General features: G+C 39.6%; 1 protein-coding gene across 10 annotated transcripts in view; it reads right to left on the bottom strand.

Annotated features, from left to right (window-relative positions):
• ST6GALNAC3 (ST6 N-acetylgalactosaminide alpha-2,6-sialyltransferase 3) overlaps positions 1-13,803 on the bottom strand; it is a 295,901-nt gene that overhangs the window by 8,822 nt on the left and 273,276 nt on the right. The gene's annotated exons all lie outside the window — the stretch shown is intronic.

The raw sequence follows: 13,803 nt of genomic DNA, 5'->3' as shown, positions 1-13,803 counted from the left end.
GCTCCACAGAGAGGTTGTGGAGTCTCCTTCTCTGGAGACTTTCAAGACCCTTCTGGATATGTTCCTGTGTGGCCTGCAGTAGATTCTATGGTCCTGCTCTGGCAGGAGGGTTGGACTTGATGATCTCTTTGGGTCCCTTCCAACCCCTAACATTCTGTGATCCTTTGTGTTGTGTGTATGTGAGTAGGCACTATCCCCTTCCACAAGTAAAATCTGCAGTGGTCTATCCTCAGCACAGCAGTAAATCTCCCAGCCAGGGGAGATTTAGGCTTGAGGTGAGGAGAAAGTTCTTCACTGAGAGGGTCATTGGACACTGGAATGGGCTGCCCGGGGATGTGGTGGAGTTGCCGTCCCTGGGACACTTCAAGGCAAGGTTGGACGTGGCACTTGGTGCCATGGTCTAGCCTTGAGCTCTGTGGTAAAGGGTTGGACTTGATGATCTGTGAGGTCTCTTCCAACCTTGATAATACTGTGATACTGTGATACTGTAAAGCCTTTATGGGCAATTTGGTAGAAACTCATTTTATACAAAGCCTTAAAACCCCAACTTCTTGTGTTGCCATTCTTTAAGATAACATAGCAGAGAGAAAACCACAAAAGGACAGTATCCAGATTGACAATCAGTCCAAAAGTATTCCCTGCATGAGTGAGAACAAATGACACATGTAAGGGTTCAGTTCACACATTGGCTGTTTGCTCAAATCTATGCATTGCTAATTACAAACCAAACCCTGTTTCCTCCACTCACACAAGTCTTATCAACGGGGGAGTTGACAGAGCTACCTGTATAACCTGACTTACTGCTTTAAAACCTCATAAGTAATAAGAACACACTTAGCCCTCGCTGCTTACAAATTGGTTAAGTTCAGCTTTGTGCATGTTCAGCTTTCCGTTTGACTGAAATAAAGGAAAAGAATTATGTTAAAATTATTACCTGTCCAATTTCCAAAGAAAGAGATCACAGAAGTCATAAAACCATCTTAAACAGAGCCCCCACTTTGGCTCAATTTGAGAGCTGGACATGAGTGAGAAGAGGGGATAATTTACCTTTATGCTATGTCTTTTAGCAATTAGCTTTTGGGTACAGCAGGGAGCAGTCTGTTCTCCATCATAAATTAAAGTAGCCTAAGGTTTGCACACAATTAAGTTTTGATGCAAAAGGACTCTCAAGTAGGCTTTGTGTGTGAGTTACTTGTCCCTGTCAATGGAATTTTATGGGAACATTTTCATCCTGGGGTAGGAATAAAGCTTTAATGTGGAAGGGGAAAAATATACAGGAACTTGTCCAGCCTAGGAACCCTGACTTTCACGTGAGACAGAAGAACCAACTCCAGGTCTTTCTTCCTGGTTCAAAGCAAGAATGCATTACAGTCTCCTGACTCCCAGGTAAATCTGCCAAACAGTAGATTTTGGGTCAGATTTTATGTTACTTCCTAGCTTGTTCTTGTTGAAGTTTGACAAAATACTAAGACAATGTGTGAAAAAGAAGTCATATAACCTTTAAAATGACATTTACCTGATGCATACAGAACAAATTCCTTCTCTGATGAATACTTTTTATTACAGATAGCAGAAAAGCTCCATGAGTTTTACATTCCTAAAGAAACTTCAGTGCATTCTGATTTAAAGAAATAATTTTTTTAAAGGCAACAAACAATTACCTCAACTCCCAGAGAATTTTATTGCACTCAAGAACACTGGAAGTAGTTTAAGCTATATCTTCTCTTCCTTAGTCACATCTGTCATCCTTAATGGATTATGTGGTGTGAACGTTTATCTCTATGTTTCCTGAAATGTCCTTTTCCTTGAGGAAATTCCCAAGCATTTGGTTAGCTGCTTTCATAAAAGGAACAATAAATAAAGGGTTAACTAGGAGGGACATTGAGGTGCTGGACTGGGTGCAGAGAAGGGCGATGAGGCTGCTGAGAGGTCTGGAAAACATGACCTATGAGGAGCGGCTGAAGGAACTGAGGTTGTTTAGTCTGGAGAAGAGGAGGCTGAGAGGGGACCTTATTGCCCTCTACAACTACCTAAAAGGAGGTTTTAGTGAGGCTGGAGCTGGTCTCTTCTCCTGAATTACTAATGATAGGACAAGAGGAAATGGCCTCAAGTTGCATCAGGGGAGGTTTAGGTTGGATGTTGGGGGAAAGTTCTTTCCTGAGCGGGTAGTCAGGCACTGGAACAGGCTGCCCAGGGAGGTGGTGGAGTGGCCACCCCTGGAGGTGTTTAACAAAAGAGTGGATGTGGCACTTGAGGCTGTGGGCTAGTGACTAAGGATGCTGGGATGAAGGTTAGGCTGGATGATCCTGGTGGTCCTTTCCAACCATAGCGATTCATAGTGATTAGATGTTGTGCTGAGGGATTTGCTTTAGTCAAGGACTTGTCAGTGTGAACCTAATGATTGGACTCAATGATCTTGAAGGTCTTTTCCAATCTAAGAAATTCTGTGATTCCTGTGATTCTGTAACTCAGGCTGAAGAATGGTAAGTGGGACAAGAGCCATGGTGTCAAATACCTGTGTTTCATTAGGTGGACACCAACTATAATTGTGCTTCTTGACACTTTTGGAGCCGTGAAACTGTGGACATTTATCTGTCCCTTTAGCATCTTAATTTCTTCAGTGTTTTGCTACAGTCTATCAAACAGAATTCTCAAACTGATTCATGTTATTTCAGAGTAATATTCTGCCATGATAAAAAGCTGCATTGCTCCTGCAGCAGAAAACTAGCCTTGAGCTTTTAAAGACACTTAGAGTGCTAATACTCATTTATAAGGGCATCAGGAATATCAGGACCCTTGTGATAATGGAGATTTCTTGGAGAGTACTACATTTGCAGCAGCATCTGAAATTTGCCATAAGCAGGAGGGGGAAAAAAAGAATTTTAAGAAAGGAATTAATTTTACGTCATGTTTTAACACCATTGGACCTTAGTCCTCTCATCTGTATTTTACACTGGCAGGATAAATATAAACAGCAGAGAGAGTTCCCAGCTACCTTCCCTGGGAGATGAAATACATGACAGAATACAGATTATACACTTTAAAACAAAGCACTTACTTTCCTCCCATTTTTGCCTCTGAAGATACATAGGGATACAAGGGAATATACTTAACCAGTGGGAATTCAGGATGATTTGGTAACACCTTAGAATTCAATCTGATACCATAAACATGCTTTCAACATTCTAATGAAAGCAATATTAGAAATGTGAAAACAATTTTAGCTATCCCTAAAAAGTCATAAATCTCTGAGTACCTTTTAAAATATCATCCTATAAACCTGTAGTGTGAAGCAATGTGTCAGCCCTCGCTATTATGCTAACACCATGCACTCAATTTCTCTCTCTACAGGAGAGTTTTACAGGGTTGTTTTTTGCTCGTTTTCTTTTTGGCCAGGGCGTTTTGAGTCTCATTAGAAAGTTCCTCTTGTTACTGTAATTGCATTCCAATTTCAAATCTTACACACTGAAAATAATTCTTCATTTATGGGTAGCATAAAGCTGTGTTACTGCACAAATCCGAGGGAAGGAGGACATTCATCTGAGAACAGGGAAAACAAGTTTGTTAAACATCATCTGTAGGATTACTGTAGGCAAATCTATTGTCATACACATGCATGTGTGCAGCAAATCCAGAATTGTTCTCTATGCCTCACAGTGACTTTTTCTTACACTTCAAAATTAATGGGGTGCCAGATTTAGGCAGGGAATTGTCTCAACAGCTCCGGAGAAAATAAAGCACTACTTTTTCAAACAGTGCATTTGAAAAGGAGGTTTTGCTTTTAAGACATGATTTACAGCTGGATGCAGCAATAAAAAGGCACTGCTCACACAAAGTTACTTTTGTCTGTTTATCTTGAAAATGAAAGCTTATTTTGCATAATTCCTACATTATTAGGATTCTTAAAGAAATGTTAGTTATTGGGATGTAATTCATTCTGCCTAATACCACCTAGCCTTTAAGAAAAGTACAGAGGCATATGCTTAACATTAAACACATGAAAGGACCAATGGAATCAACTCAATTAAGATGCTTGAAACAAAGTATATGCTTGCCTATCTTGCTCTTAGTGAAGGTTTAAGTGCTTAAAATGTCATTCTTTCATCTCAGAATATAAAAGTAAGCTCCAAGATTAATAGTTATTTGGAAGTTTCAAGTCTCAAAACTGCATTTGCATTTTTAGTAACGCTTTCCATAAGCTCCAGTAGTAAGAACTGACTGCAGTTTCTCATAATAACTTAGAAAGGGACTTGCCTTCTGTATTTTGGAAGGAAATGGTGAAAAAGACTTTTAGGATTGCTGGAATTGTAGTGTGTGATATGTAAACCTTTAATTAAAAGAACATTCAAAAATAAAAGCATTTTGACAGGGTTCTTTAGCCTTAGTTTCTCAGTATTCTCTAAAAAGCATAAGGAATTGATACAAAGGAGATAGGATAAAGTGTCCCATAAAAATGGCGGGGAATGAAATTCATCTTGCTTGACACCTGTAACTATGCTTTGATGTAAGCTAAATGAAAGAAAAACTACTTTATTTTCTCATCAGGGGAAAATGGAGGAACATAAAATATTTTCTTCACGATCAAGGGCAGGTGAGATTAAACTAGGTAAGTTTTTGTTGTTACTTGAGATCTGATTTTACTACAGGATTCCAAGAAGTTCTTCTCTTCATTCAGTTGTTCCAGGATTTTTTATGTACACAATCAATTCTAGCTCTATGGTTTGATGGTCTGCAATTTTGAATGGGGACTCAAGTGGGAAGAGAAGAGAAGAGAAGAGAAGAGAAGAGAAGAGAAGAGAAGAGAAGAGAAGAGAAGAGAAGAGAAGAGAAGAGAAGAGAAGAGAAGAGAAGAGAAGAGAAGAGAAGAGAAGAGAAGAGAAGAGAAGAGAAGAGAAGAGAAGAGAAGAGAAGAGAAGAGAAGAGAAGAGAAGAGAAGAGAAGAGAAGAGAAGAGAAGAGAAGAGAAGAGAAGAGAAGAGAAGAGAAGAGAAGAGAAGAGAAGAGAAGAGAAGAGAAGAGAAGAGAAGAGAAGAGAAGAGAAGAGAAGAGAAGAGAAGAGAAGAGAAGAGAAGAGAAGAGAAGAGAAGAGAAGAGAAGAGAAGAGAAGAGAAGAGAAGGGAGGGAAGGGAAGAGAAGGGAAGGAAAGGGAAGGGAAGGGAAGGGAAGGGGAGGGAAGAAAAGAAAAGGAAAAGAGGAAAGGAAAGGGGAAAGGGGAGGAAAGGAAAGGGGAAAGGAAAGGAAAAGGGGAAGGAAAGGGAAGAAAAGGAAAAAGAAAAATGAAAAGAGAAAAAAAAATTAAAAAGAGTGAGAAAAAAAGTTAAGGCAGACATGATCTTTAGACCAGCAGTTTCAACTTCATTTGACTGCAGAAAATAATGTAAAAGCCTGCTTTTAAATTCTTTACTGGGAGAAATTAGAGAGCACAGAAGGTCAATTAGCAGTCTTAATTAAGATTAAAAAAAAGAAATTTAGGAGTGCCAAAAGTATTAACCAGACACTTTTCCTTTTTATGCTTAATTTCAATATCTTGCAGTAAAATAAAATTGAACAATGAGAGATTGAAATGACAAGATTCTCCAGACAAATTAATTGACAAAAAATTTATGTTTTCATAAAGGCTGTTTATAGACTCTAATCTTCAGATGACTCTTCTAGTGAACTACTGAATCAGCAGCAGCTTTCTTTGCTGCAGCTTATCAGGCCCTGTGACTAATAAATACGTATATATACAGGTATTGGTCTAAACAAACTAAGACATCTGTAATCCACAGAGTGGAGTCTTCCTGATGTGAGATGTCCTTCCAACATGCTAAAAAAATTGTTAAAATTATTCAAGATCAATAGAAATATTTTCAAGAACTGCACTGGATTATCTTAGACTGTGTGGCAGCACTTTCTTCCTGCAGAGTGACAAGATAAGGTTAGTCTTTTTCAAGAGAGTGCAGTACAGTCTGGGCTTGCCTGGCTCTCTGCCGCTCATCCTGCGTCAGCCTTGTCTGTGACTGACCCTCAGGAATCAGGTGTAGATACACACCTCTCTGCACTTCCTTGTCAAGACAATCAGCTGTTTTTCTCTCTGGGTTACTGCAGGTTTTTGCATGGTTGAACTAAGGTTGTGTTTGCTTATGTAGTGGTTCTAGGCACTATCCGCTCCCCTACACAATGAATTCACCCAGACTAGACTCAGCCAGCTGGAAGTTAAGGAACGAAGCTTTGTATTCACAGCTTAGCACAATTTACAAGCATGTATTTACAATATACACAGACATTTGCAGCTATGTACAGTAGTATACAAGTTAAAAGTAATACAGAAACATAATACCCCTATCAATAGTCAGAGTGCCCAGGAGGGGCTTCCAACCACCCTTCCACCCTCTTTCCACCCACTCTCACCCTCTCCCTTATCTCAGGATCTCTCTTATATGCAAGGTGAGTCAGAGGAGGTCAGCAAGGGAGGTTAAGAAGGAAATGATTAGTTAGGTTATGTGCAGGGTCAGGCAGAAGCAGTTATATAGCAGAAGCCAGTGAGAGACACCGACTGCCTTATCTGATTGTGTCCTTGTTTCTATATGTCTAAGCAAATCTCTGTGTGGAATACACATCATATTGTTTTCTTTTCACAACCTATAACCTAATTCCTCTCATTAAAATATTCCAATTATCTTCAATCCAGCACAACTTACAACTAAAAATATGGCAAATTCATCTACCATTAGTTCTGTACTAACCAAACAAGTGCTACCATTGTAGTTATGTTAACTTAGATTTCTCTCTTTTTCTGAGGAAGCATCTCTGAATACAATTGGTGAACAACTCTTTCTCTGCCAAGTTGAATAACCACATTCCCCGAGCCACAGATTTGGTCTATGCCTTCCTCCTCATAGAAAAAGCAGACTTGAAAATGACAAATTAGAATGAGCTGATAGGAAAATGCCCCCACCTCTGAGAGAATGGCAAAGTTTATTTTCATAGTACCTCTCCTTTGAGGAGCGCATATACTTCTCATGCCAGAAAGCTGAAAGGAAAGAAAAGGAAGTACATTTGGTACAGGAGAAAGATAAGCCTGTAAATGCTGAAGTGAATTAGCACTAGCCCAGATGCAATTCTGTTTTCTGAAAGACTCTGTGCTTTGTTGCTAATAATTTAATGATATACCCTCAGCAGAAAAAAAAAAAAATAGCATGAGAAGAGCAATGAAGACTCAAGCACAGAGAATTGATTTCACCAGGTAGAAATGGTTGCTATTTCTGCATTTTGAAGATACCTGTTAGGCAGTTGTTTATCATAATTATTCATTCTTTTGTACGCGTGTGCCTAGGCGCGCATGTGCTTGCTTTGCATTCCATAATAATGCAGGACATCTAAGAATAAACACTCATGCCCCTCCAGCTGTGAGCAGACTGCCTCACACATTCAAAACCCCACATGATGCTCCAGGTCATTCTGAAAAGTGAAACATTTATACATGGACAGATGTTTTATTATCCATCATGTATGGTTTTATGCAAAGCTTAAACAAGTGCAATGCATTATGAACAGCACAGACCACGTTCCAGATTCAGAGAGTGGCTGCGCCCAACAAGATGAACTTCAGAACAGAGAACTGATGCACTTTGCCAACCCAAACTCTTGGTAGATCATCCTTACTGTGAATCCTAAAAATAAGCTGCAGCCTGCTGGCATACTGTCCAATTAAGCCCCAGAAATACAGGTTTTCTAGTTATCACAGTATCACAGTATCACAGTAACACCAAGGTTGAAAGAGACCTCACAGATCATCAAGTCCAACCCTTAACCACAGTGCCCAAGGCTAGACCATGGCACCAAGTGCCACATCCAACCTTGCCTTGAACTGCCCCAGGGACGACGACTCCACCACCTCCCCAGGCAGCCCATTCCAGTGCCTAATGACTCTCTCAGTGAAGAACTTTCTCCTCACCTCGAGCCGAAATTTCCCCTGGCGCAGCCTGAGGCTGTGTCCTCTTGTTCTGGAGCTGGCCACCTGAGAGAAGAGAGCAACCTCCTCCTGGCCACAACCACCCTTCAGGTAGTTGTAGACTGCACCAATGCAACATGGAGGTGAGTCCTTTTCAGTTGGATTTGCTACTGTGCTGGTTTGAGGCTAATTGGAAAATTTTAATGAGAGAAATTAGATTATTGATTGTGAAAAGAAAATATGGTGATGTCTACATTACCCATTTGTTCTGCTGGGGCACATAAAAACATAGACACAAACAGTCTCTGCCTGACTGTTGCCCTATTAACTCTTCTGTCTGAACCTGCACATTTCCCAGCTAATCATTCTGCTTCTAACACCTCTTGATGACCTTTCCATCTCACCCTGCATACAAGAGAGATTCTGAGAGGTGGAAAGAAGGTGAAGGGGTGGTTGGGAGCCCCTCCTGGACATTCTGACTGCTGGGAGTGATATTGTATTTCTGTATTATTTTTAACGTGTATGTTATTGCATATAGTTGTAAATATCTGTAATATATTGTATATACATGCTTGTAAATTGTGCCAGCTGTAAATATAAAGCTTCCTTTCTTAACTTCCAACAGGCTGAGTTAGTCTGCTTAACCTAGTGTGGGGGATGAACTCCCAAAACCACTACAGCTACAAACCCACATTGCAGGCCAGTCCCAGATCATGAAGTTGCCTATGCAAATATTTTCTCACAATCTGTTTTGAAAAGAGATGTAACAATTGATAAATGCCATGCCAAAATACCCTTGAACAAAAGATATGAAGGGCATTTCTGAATAATCACAAAAGGGAACAGAGAAAAGATGGCTTTATACTATCTTTATGTGTATCTACTTAAAACAAAACAAAAACAAAAAAAAGAAACTCCCAAACAAACAAAAAAACCCACAAAAATTAAAACCATAACACCCCCACCAAAACAAACACCCTCAACTATTTGACTATTTGCAACTGTTAGTAAGACACACAAAACCTATATCAGTAATAAGAAAAAGAATCTTTTACTGCAATGACTAAAATTCATGTGATATCTGTTTCATGCATGCAGTTCTTATCTTTGTGTTGCGTATATACTTTTTATTTCTTCTCCCTCTATTCAATATATACCTGGAAACCTAAAACAAATGGGAAAATAATTTAAAAAAAATAAGATAAAAATAATCATCTTAGAACAACTGACTTTTGTTGCCCAGGCTTCTGTAGTTTCCTTATTTCTGATTCCTTGACCTGGCTTTGATGCATCTCAGCTCAGTTATGAACTCAGGCAACAAGAGAAGGAAGTTATTTCATGCAGGCAGAGAGAACTCCTTCAGATGTCTGTGCTGCTGAACTCAGAGAAGGAAAGGAGATTTCCTGTTTTTCAAGAGTAATCACAGAGATCCAGCTTGCTGCAAAGCTCACAACAGAGAAACAAGACTAAAGAACTGCAGTTGTGAACTCTGCTTTCCAGCAGGTGTATATATTATTTTGAGGTGATTCTTGAGCAAGAAAACCTATGCTAATCTTTCAAGATGAATGGCATCCTCCATAGAGAACAAGAGTTGCTAGCTGTATTTTTCACTTCACTATTTAGCTTCTGCACCTTGCACTGACTCTTCAGAACCAAATTGTGCTCTTGGTGCAAATTGCTCATAGAACAGTAAATCCCAATCCCAACATACTTTTCTTTCCCTCTTGCTTCCAGAAATACATATTCTCTTGATTTCTTTTGAATCAAAACCATTTCCTCCCCATTTTTTCTTAGCTACAAAATGCGGTCTGAGGCACAGCCCACGCTATTGCACATGCTCAAGTTATTAGTTAGAGACTCCTTTTGTAAGTGCCCTGGTTGCAGTCAGCATCTGGAATCTAAAGTCAAGCAGTTCATACATGATTACCAATGACCTTGACCCACTGGATCTATATTGTCCAGAAACACAAGTGTGAGGCTCCACACATCTCTATTTGCACTTAGATTTCATTGATTAACAAATGGATGTTTAAATCACAAGAAGATCCACCACACACATATGTTTGAAGTGAAGGGAAACTAAATTCACATAAGCAGATTTGAAGGCTCAGCTGTACACATCTTTAAACTGACATTTTTCTCTTCAAAAATCACCAGAGTAAAATTCACTCCACCCTTAGGAAGACTGAGCTTATCAGGAAATGCAACTCTTCTGGTCTCTGCCAGCATAGCACTTGCTCCACAGTACATTTATTTATGCTTGCAGTAGTTAAACCAGAAGTAATGTCAAATTTGCTCTCTGTGAACAGCAGTCAAGCCTGCAAGTTAATTGTGACACCATATGTGTACTCCTATCTCATTGGTCTCCAGTTCCCATTGGTCAAAGATTTACTGCAATTCCTGGAGAATATGACAATGGAAATGATGGCTGAAACCTTGACACAGGTTTCACAACTTGTGCCACAGTCATCTGCACGGACTCTTCACCAGTAGCTGCCTCCAGTTAGCTGAGCACTGGCTTCACGTTTTCCCACAGCATACAAGAGAGAAGAGAACAATTTAGATTGTCACTCTTCTAACCAAAAATGAATCAAAACTCAAATGTGTGTTAAGTGGAAGGAAAAAAAGACAAATAGTGACTTTTCCCTTCATCCTCATTTAAATCAATACTTACTGTCTAGGGCTGCACATTTTTGTCCATGGAGGACGTAAACTAAACAGAGCTGCAGTTAATCCAGGATCCCCAAAGAGACTTAATTAAGCAGGCTTTCTCACCTTTTGCTTTTGGTTTTAAAGGGCACTCACTACTCCTAGCTGCATATTTTAGTGAAATCTATTGTAGGTGAACACAGAAGAAATACCTTTATTAGCTCTTTCCTTGTCAAGACAAGATACTGACGGGAGTTCATCTAACCTTGGCTGAAAGCAGCTTCAATCTTTAATAAAAACCATTTTTTATTACGTTCTATTTTTTATGTTTAATGAAAAAAAAAAAAAGAGAGACAACTTTCTAAAGGTGTACATATGTCTGTGATGTTAGGATGTGAGCAAGGACTTCTACAAAGGTATGAAAGAACAGCTAGCATGAGATTTTCCCCTAACTGCTCATTTGAGTGGGGAGAACATTGGACTGGATAGATAGTCAGTTGACAGAAACAACACTGATGCACATCAGCTGATGCCCTTTTAACTTTTGTGCAGTCTGTAGTCATTGTGTTAGATCAATCACTACCTTTTTGATGTTAACATGGAACAGAGGGCAGTGTTGTATTTTTTGTCCCTACATTTCACATTTATCTGAGAACTTTGCTTTTAACAAAGATGGATGTTCACACACCCCCACCCCTCCCCAAAAAAAAAAAGGCTTATGGAGGGTCATAATATTAATGAGAAGTTTCATTTCAGAAAAGAAAATGTTCACTGAGAAAAGAGAACTGAAACCCCACAGATAAGGCCTTCATTGATGTATATCCCTCTATCAACAACTCGTCTCTCCCCAGTGGTGGTATTCATAAGAGCGTTTCCAGGTATTCTAAAATTAATTGCTAATTAGTTGCTAAATTAATTACTTGCTGATTGTTTACATTACAGTAGCACAGCAAATCCTCACAATGCAAGGCACTGTACACTCACAAGCGACATTCCTTCACCCAAAGAGCTTAACTGCCAAATAGTCAAGAGAAGCAGATTCTTTGGAGAACATAACATATCCTTACCTTTAGTTCTCACAGGGAACTGAGGCATACTGAGATTTCCTCCTCTACATTTTATGCAGCTATATAAGTAGTACTTTAGCATGCACTGATGCTCAGAAGGCTGGAGCACCTCTGCTAAGAGGACAGGCTACAATAGTTGGGGATCTTCAGCCTGGAGAAGAGGAGGCTTCGAGGAGACCTTGCAGTAGCTTTCCAGTATCTGAGGGGGCCTACAGGAAGGCTGAGGAGGGACTATTTACAAGGTCTTGTAATGACAGGACAAGAAGTAATGGGTTTAAACTAGCAGTGGAGAAATTTAAACTTTCCAGTGAATTAAACTTTCCAGTGAGGGTGGTGAGACACTGGAACAGGTTGCCCAGGGAGGTTGTGGATGCTTCCCTCCTGGAGGTGTTCAAGGCCAGGCTGGATAAGGCCTTGAGCAACATGTTCTACTAGGAGGTGTCCCTGACTATGGCAGGGGGTTGGAACTAGATGATCTTTGAGGTCCCTTCCAACCTAAACCATTCTATGATTCTATAAAAGTCTCTCCTGTAGAAAGTAGAAACTTTTACAACACTGTGTTCTGTTATAAAGCCACATAGTCTGAAGACCTAGAGCTACAGAGCTCTTCTCAACACTGCCTATTTGCACAACCCAAAAGCTCATTTCAGATTATGGAACATCAATATTTGTAGCAGAAATTAAATCTTAAATCCAGACAAATTAGTCTAATGTGGAAAAAAGGAGGTAAAAATAGAAGTTGTGTGGGACTGGATTTTAGTTCAAATGCAAGAGGCTGTAATGTAATGAATCAGTCAAGCTTTGAAGATGAACTGCTAATTAACACAGATGTTGCCTTCCTTTTGCTGCTATAACTTCCTCCAGATTACCTGTTCCATAAACAAAAAAAGGGAACAACTTTCCTTTTTGGTTTTTGTTTGTTTTTTTTTACATACAATTTAATGAAACTCACATCTATAGGTATCAAATTACTGGTTAGTATCACTGTTAGGTGTTGCTTAATGTTTCTAGTCTATCCCAAGGTCTCCAGACCTTCATCACATTCTTAGCTAACTCACCTCTGTCCAGCTATCTAAACAGAAGAACCAGTCCCAGACTCTGAATTACTGAAACTTCTTCTATCTTCTCCATTGTTTGTTTACATAGTGGCTGAGGTACACTGGTGGATAGAAGAGGATGAGTTGTAATTAAAGTCCCACTTGCAGTATGGAATCCCAGATCCTCAGGATGTGCAGGATTAGCTTTTGTCTTCTGTTCACCAAAGGCACTACGCTTACGCAGCAGGGCTTTCTGAAGGCCAGGTGGCTGCAGCCACTGACAATTATTTACACAGCACCTTAGCTGCAGACAGACATATTTGGCAGAACAGACAACGAATAGTGCTTTCTTCTTTTTCTTTTTCTTTTTCTTTTTCTTTTTCTTTTTCTTTTTCTTTTTCTTTTTCTTTTTCTTTTTCTTTTTCTCTTTCTCTTTCTCTTTCTCTTTCTCTTTCTCTTTCTCTTTTTTTTTCCCTTTCAGGTGGCAGCCTTAAGAAAACAAATGTGATACAGCAAACAATTTAGAAAAGCACAGAGAAGCTCACAGGAACTATGGATCAGAGTAGATACCCCTATAGCCCACTGCACAGTTCCTTCAACACTGGACCATTTCAGGCTACTTTTCTTCCCATATTCATTGAATAGACTGCAGGAGGATAATCATACAAATGGAAGCTGGGAGAAAACTCTCCAAACTGCAGTGAAACACTCAAAAAGGACATTTTTATTGCTTCAATGCAAGTGAGTTAGTTTTCCAAGCCTTTCACAATCCAGCCTTTAGAGAAGAGCAAACTAAAGAGTTATTGGACTAATAATCTGGTCAGTTCACTGTCACTATAAGATAATGCCTAGTTATCAAGCATGGTGAAGTGTTCAGTTAGCTTCAGGGATTTGATATTTCAAGTGAATGGAAGTTATTAGAAAACATCCATGAAGTAGCACAGTGGCCCTTTGCGTTACCAATAAATGCTCTGATTTCCCTTTCATGTGTTATATTGACTCCCAGTACCAGCTAGTTAAGGCTTGGATGTGTCATTTATGAAGCTCTGTAGGCAAGATGCTGTTCAAAAGGCCACACAACTGACAGCATACACCAGAGGAGACTGCTGATGCTC

Source organism: Pogoniulus pusillus, chromosome 8, assembly GCF_015220805.1.
Source record: "Pogoniulus pusillus isolate bPogPus1 chromosome 8, bPogPus1.pri, whole genome shotgun sequence".
NCBI classification, from domain to species: domain Eukaryota; kingdom Metazoa; phylum Chordata; class Aves; order Piciformes; family Lybiidae; genus Pogoniulus; species Pogoniulus pusillus.
Note: the sequence above shows the minus strand (reverse complement) of the source record. Positions and strands in the feature narration are given on the sequence as shown.